Genomic DNA, 6625 nt, shown 5'->3' with positions numbered 1-6625 from the left:
ATAAGTTTCATATGGGGTGGATTAAGCAAACATTCTCGGTTCTAGAACTGAAGAGGATGAGTTTCAATCCAGTAATTCAGTAAAATTAATTCCACATAATTTCATCAACTCTAAAAAAAAAGATAATCGTGCTCAAAGTTAGAACGTTCTCTTGAAGCTTACCGTATTTGAACTCCAATAGAAACCGATCCTCTAAGCATTTTCTCTCTCGTTTTCCTTCAGAAATTTTGCTGAAAATGTTCTCCTAAATCAATATAAACAATTTTTAAAGGAAAACAATGACCTAAGAACAAGGATCTCGACAAAAACATTACTCTAAAACCCATAAAACATACCGTCACAACTTTCTGAAACTCCCGACTAATTTCTATGATTCCGTTTAAAAATTATTGTCCTTGACCATGCTCAAAAATTCAAATATTCATTATTGAACTAAAAAAGATGGATTTAAAAATTATTAACCAAAAATAAGAAAAAAGTATGATCCAATTTTACTTTCCATTACAAGGAAAAGAAAAAGGTAAGAAATCCCTAATACATGGTTAAATTATGAAATAATATAAATATTTGCTCTATTTCCCAAATGAAAATGAAAAAAATGTTGTAATTCCTCATATTCTTTTTCATTTACCTAATATAAATAGGAACATGAATGTGATAATCTGAACCACAAACAAAAGATGATAGCAACGATGGGCAAGAAGTTGATTTGCGTTGCTCTCCTATCGTTTCTTCTCCTCAGCCTTGTATCCAATTCTCACTCTATGGGTAAGCCTTTGATACTCCTTCTAACACGCTAATATGTTGTTTCAATCGCTTAAGTTGTTGGAAATCATTGCATTGCAGATCAATCAAAGACTTGCCCACAACAATTTCGTTCAACAGGAACATGTGGAGGGTGGATTGGAATCTCAGAATGCTACAGTGAATCAATGGCAAGGAATGGAAATATCCCACCAAAGGGCTGCAAATGCATTCCCGATGGTGTGGACTCTCGCATTTGCCGTTGCAATGTTGTCTGTCACTAAATTTCCAATGCTGCCACCCCAAATATTGTTCTTACATTTTGAGTACTGCTTGTAATACCAAACAGTTTAAAATAAAAAGGGGTTGGATTTATGAACTTTGAACACTTTTTTAGAGTCTATGAACATTTAGTTATAAGTATTTTATTTTCGTTCTTAATGTCTTTCGTTTCGTTGATCATTCTCCGTTATCGTATCTGTGAATGTTTGCTGAATCCACCACACCTCAATGGGGGTGAGAGTTCTCTTATTTATAATTATTTTCAGAATACAGAAATATGGTAAATTACAAATATTATGGAAATAGTAATAAAAGGAAAGAATAATAAATGAATGCAATATATTTGCCTTTAATAAGAGGGCAAATATGGTAACCCGTAATGTAAGGCAAATATCTAGATATTTGCCTTATAGTGACGGTCAACTATCCTTAACACCCCCCCGCAAGCTGAGCGTCGGATTTGAACGAACGTAAAGCTTGGATCTGAAAAATTCAAAGAGAGGTCGAGAAATACTCTTTGTGAAGATGTCAGCAACTTGGAGATGAGAGGGTACATATTGTGTGCGAAGTTTGCCAGCGATAACAAGTTCTCGAAGGAAATGATAATCTAGTTCAACATGTTTGGCCCGCTTGTGAGAAACGGGATTAGAGCTCAAAAAAATAGCACTTTTGTTGTCACATAAGAGTAAGGGCTGCTTTGAAATAGGGACCTTGAGGTCATGCAAAAGATGCGTAACCCAAAGAAGTTCAGCAGCGGTTGTGGCAAGAGCACGATACTCAGATTCACAGCTGGAGCGTGAGACAGTAGGTTGCTTTTTGGCACTCCAAGAAACCAGATTGTTACCAAGATAAATAGAATAGCCGGATGTAGAACGACGAGTATCGGGACAACCAGCCCAGTCAGCATCCGAATAAGCGACTAGCGTACTAGGAACATTGGATGGACGAAAGGTAAGACCAAAGTGGAGTGTTCCTTTGACATAGCGAAGAATACGTTTGACAGCAAGAAAGTGATCTGCAGTAGGGGCATGCAAGAATTGACTGACAGAATTGACAGCATAGGCAATATCTGGACGCGTAATAGTCAAGTACTGAAGGGCGCCAACAAGAGATCTGTAGAGAGTAGGATCAGAGAAAGGAGAACCATCAGCAGTCAAGTGTTGAGAAACAACCATAGGAGTGTGAACTGGTTTGCTATCGAGCAACTGAGCACGAGTAAGAATATCTCGAGCATATTTTAACTGACTAATAAAGAGACCATCAGGAGTGGGTGAAGCTTCAAGACCAAGAAAGTAACTGAGAGAACCCAAATCTTTGGTAGCAAACTCAGAATGAAGCTTGCGAGTAAAGCTGTCAATAAGAGATGAGTTGTTGCCGGTAACAATAATGTCATCAACATAAAGAAGCAAATAGATAATGTTAGATTGCTGATGAAAGACAAAAAGGGACGTGTCAGCGCGACTGCAAGAAAACCCAAGTGTGAGAAGAAATGAGCTAAAACGCTGAAACCAAGCACGAGGAGCTTGCTTTAAACCATAGAGGGCTTTCTTTAATAGACAAACATGAGTGGGAAATCGAGGATCAATATACCCAGGAGGTTGTTCCATATGAACACGTTCAATAAGAGTTCCATTGAGAAAAGCATTCTTGACATCAAGTTGTCGAAGAGGCCATTTATTTGTGACTGCAATAGAAAGCACAACACGGACAGTGGTAGCTTTGACAACCGGACTGAAAGTGTCAGTGTAGTCAAGACCAGGAACCTGAGTATAACCTTTGGCAACAAGACGAGCCTTGAAACGCTCGACAGATCCATCAGGCAAATATTTAATACGAAACACCCATTTAGAGCCCACGATGTTGGTGTTAGCAGGGCGAGGAACCAAAGTCCAAGTATCATTTTGTTGTAATGCTTGAATTTCTTCATCCATGGCAGCCACCCAAGCAGGATTCTTAGCCGCAGATTTGAATCCTTTTGGCTCAGTGGATGCAAGAAGAGCAGAAAGAAGTCCAGATGAGCCCAAAATACCAAGATTTGCTGGATGACGAGTCTTGAATATACCAGCTTTGGCTCGTGTGATCATAGGATGAGTGCCCAAAGAAGAGAAATCAACAGGAGGTTCAATAGAGGTCGAATTAGAAGTCGAAGGTGGCAAAGTGGAACCTGCAAGAGAAGTATCAACCTGCACAGACTCATCTACAAGGTCAGAACAAATATCACACGGGGATGAACTGGATCGAGGAGTTTGCGGTGATGAAGTGGTAGGGGGGGATGAATCAATATGATGAAAATGTGGTTCTAAGAAATTTGAAATAGGAATAGAGGAAAGAGGTTGGGTCTGGGAGCTAGGGATAGCAGGAAAGTGGGTTTCATCAAATTGAGCATGACAGGTGATATATAGCTTAGTGGTGGCCGGATCAAGACAGCGAAACCCTTTATGAGCAGGACTATAACCCAAAAAAATACAAGGAATGCTGCGGGGAGAAAGCTTGTTAGGCATATAATCACGCAAATAAGGATAAACACGACAACCAAAGGGATGAAAATTGTCATAATGTGGAGTGTAGCCATAAAGGAGTTCAAAGGGTGACTTACCTCCAAGAAGTGGAGTAGGCAACCGGTTGATAATATAAGCTGCAGTGCTGAAGGCGTCAACCCAAAAACGAGAAGAAAGATGAGAGTGAAAGAGAAGGGCCAAGCCAGTCTCAGTCACATGACGATGTTTTCTCTCAGCACGACCATTTTGAGCAGGTGTATATGGACAAGAGAGTTGATGGTGGATGCCAGAATTACGTAAATGAGTTTTGAAACAAGTATTAGTAAATTCGGTACCACCATCACTTTGAAATACCTTGATACGAGAAGAATATTGATTTTCCACAAATTTTTGAAATTGAAGAAAAATATCAAAAAAATCAGATTTAAATTTTAAAGGGTAAAACCAAGTGAATCGAGAATAATCATCAATAAAAATAACATAATAAAGGAAACCCGAATTTGATTTGACGGGAGAAGGACCCCAAAGATCACAATGAATAAGATCTAACACATGAGACGACCTACGTTCATTGCGGGAATAAGGCAATCGATGACTTTTTGCAAGCTGACAGGTATTACATAATGATGGAGAAGGCAATAAAGACGTAAGAGAAAGATGACCTTTTCTATTTAAAAAAGAAATAACAGAATGATTCACATGACCTAGACGAGCATGCCATAAATCATATGAAGCACGTAAAGATTTGTTTCTAAGGGCTGAAATAAAAGCAGAGTTGCCGCGCTCCAGCACATATAGCCCTCCATCTCTTTTACCGGTTGCCACCACCCTTCCTGTTTGACGATTCTGGATAGTAATAAGATTATTAGTAAATGTAACGGAGAGAGGAAAATCAGACGTTAATTTACTTATGGAAAGAAGATTTTTAGTGAGGTGAGGGACAACCAAGACATCTAACAAGTGAATATTTGGAACAGGTGAAAGAGTACCGGTGTGGGTAATGGGTAGGGAAGCACCGTTTCCTACAATCACAGAGTCCTTACCCGTGTAATTTTTAGACTGATCCAAAATAGATGGGTCGGCAGTCATATGGGCCGAAGCTCCAGTGTCCAGAAACCAATCAGCAGTATCGGGTCCAGCAATAGAACATGACGTGTTAAAGGCTTCAGCAAGGTGAGCATGAGAAGAATCAGGTCGAACATACCGTTGGTTGCAGCGGTCAGCATAATGGCCCTCTTTGCGGCATATTTGGCAGTGAGGTGGTCGACGACCTTGACTTGAGTGGGTTCGTCCTCGATTAGAAGAGTTATTTTTGTGAGAATAAGAACGACCTCGCTGGTTGGTAAAGGAAGCAGGGTGGCTTCCATGGGTGCGACCACGATTAGTGACTGTGAATGCTGTAGGAGTGGAGTTAGAGGACTCAAGGGAGAGCTGAAACAACTCAAAACTTTCAGCTTTAGAGACTAAATCTGCAAAACAGGGGATAGAGGTAAGAGCCATCTGAGCAGTAGAAAAAGCTGAAAATTCGGTGCCGAGTCCACGAAGGAACCAGTGCACTTTATCAATGTCCTCGACCGGTCTGCCAATGGCATGAAGTTGGTCACAAATTTTTTTGAAGGCACGGGCATACTCAGCAACAGGTTTGGTGCCACGTTTCATCAACTGCAAGTCATCCTTGAGTCTCAGTTCACGAGCTTTCGACTGATGGCTGAACGTAGTTTCCAACGCAAGCCAAACATCACGTGCAGTAGGGAGACCAACGACAACAGCCATGGCTTCCTCAGTGAGAGAGGAGAGCAGGAGACAGAGAAGTCGTTGATCGGCTGCTCTCCATGCCAAATATTTGGGGTTGAGTGTTGAAGAGGTTTCTGGTTCAAAGCGAGGTGGTGGAACCCTGGTTCCATCGACATAGCCCAGCATGTCTTGACTCTCAAGAAGAGGGAGAAGTTGGCTTTTCCAAAGAAGATAATTGGAGGAAGAAAGTTTGATGGTGATCATATGGATTAGAGTATTGAAAGGAAGAAGATGATAAGAAGATTCGGAAGCCATAGAGAAGAAAGGATCAGGGTTGTTAAACCGAAAGGGATTTCAAAAGCCATTGAAAAGAAAGAATCCGGGTTGCTAAACCAAAATGGCTCTGATACCATGTGAATGTTTGCTGAATCCACCACACCTCAATGGGGGTGAGAGTTCTCTTATTTATAATTATTTTCAGAATACAGAAATATGGTAAATTACAAATATTATGGAAATAGTAATAAAAGGAAAGAATAATAAATGAATGCAATATATTTGCCTTTAATAAGAGGGCAAATATGGTAACCCGTAATGTAAGGCAAATATCTAGATATTTGCCTTATAGTGACGGTCAACTATCCTTAACAGTATCGATGTTGTCACGGTTGCCTCCCAACCCTTGCCTCGAGAGTTCGAGTTTTTTTCTAAGTATGAGATTAAATTGTTACGTACCAAACGAGTCGAGAAAAAAAAGGGTATTGAAGAAGAAATGAGGTATAAATTGGAGGGAGGGCATTGGATTGTTATGAATGAAATAGAAAAGGAAATAAAGGGATATAGAATCCCAGAAATTCCTGGCTTTATTGTTTATGAGCAGAATCAGATCATTAATACCAATGGAAGGAGATTTCTTTTCTGCAATTTTTGTCTTAAATTTTAATAAATGTTTCTTCTAATACACTTTTATTTGAAAAACCCATTTAATTAACGTAGGATTTTATTGAAATTTCCAAGTATTTGGGAGATTTGTTCCATGTTCATCTTTTACAACTCAATTTTATGCTGGACTTCATTTTTGTTAATATTCTTGTGTTCATAAACATTTTTACACGGGTGGATGAATTGAATGAAAATTGAACAACATTTATTTAATTCTAGGTTTAGATGATAAAATTGAAAAATTATGATATAAATTGATATATTAGGTCAAATTTAGGATGTAAAAAATTTGAATAGAGATGTTAAGTAGAGGTGTTCAAAAATTTTGATAATTCGAAAAATTCGATCCATCTGATTCAACTTATATGGTTTGAGTTATTAGCCTATTTGAATCTTAGCTTATCATAGCATCATAATCATCATAC

General features: G+C 39.0%; 1 long non-coding RNA gene across 1 annotated transcript; it reads left to right on the top strand.

The window, feature by feature from the left end:
* The first annotated feature begins 668 nt into the window (after positions 1-668).
* Positions 669-1121, top strand: LOC111452706. Its single transcript, XR_002712156.1, has 2 exons — positions 669-768; positions 847-1121. It is a non-coding gene; the product is annotated as an uncharacterized LOC111452706 (long non-coding RNA).
* Positions 1122-6625: the final 5504 nt, after the last annotated feature.

Source organism: Cucurbita moschata, unplaced genomic scaffold, assembly GCF_002738365.1.
Source record: "Cucurbita moschata cultivar Rifu unplaced genomic scaffold, Cmos_1.0 Cmo_Scf00014, whole genome shotgun sequence".
Lineage (NCBI taxonomy): Eukaryota > Viridiplantae > Streptophyta > Magnoliopsida > Cucurbitales > Cucurbitaceae > Cucurbita > Cucurbita moschata.
This window is presented reverse-complemented; position numbering and strand designations above follow the sequence as displayed.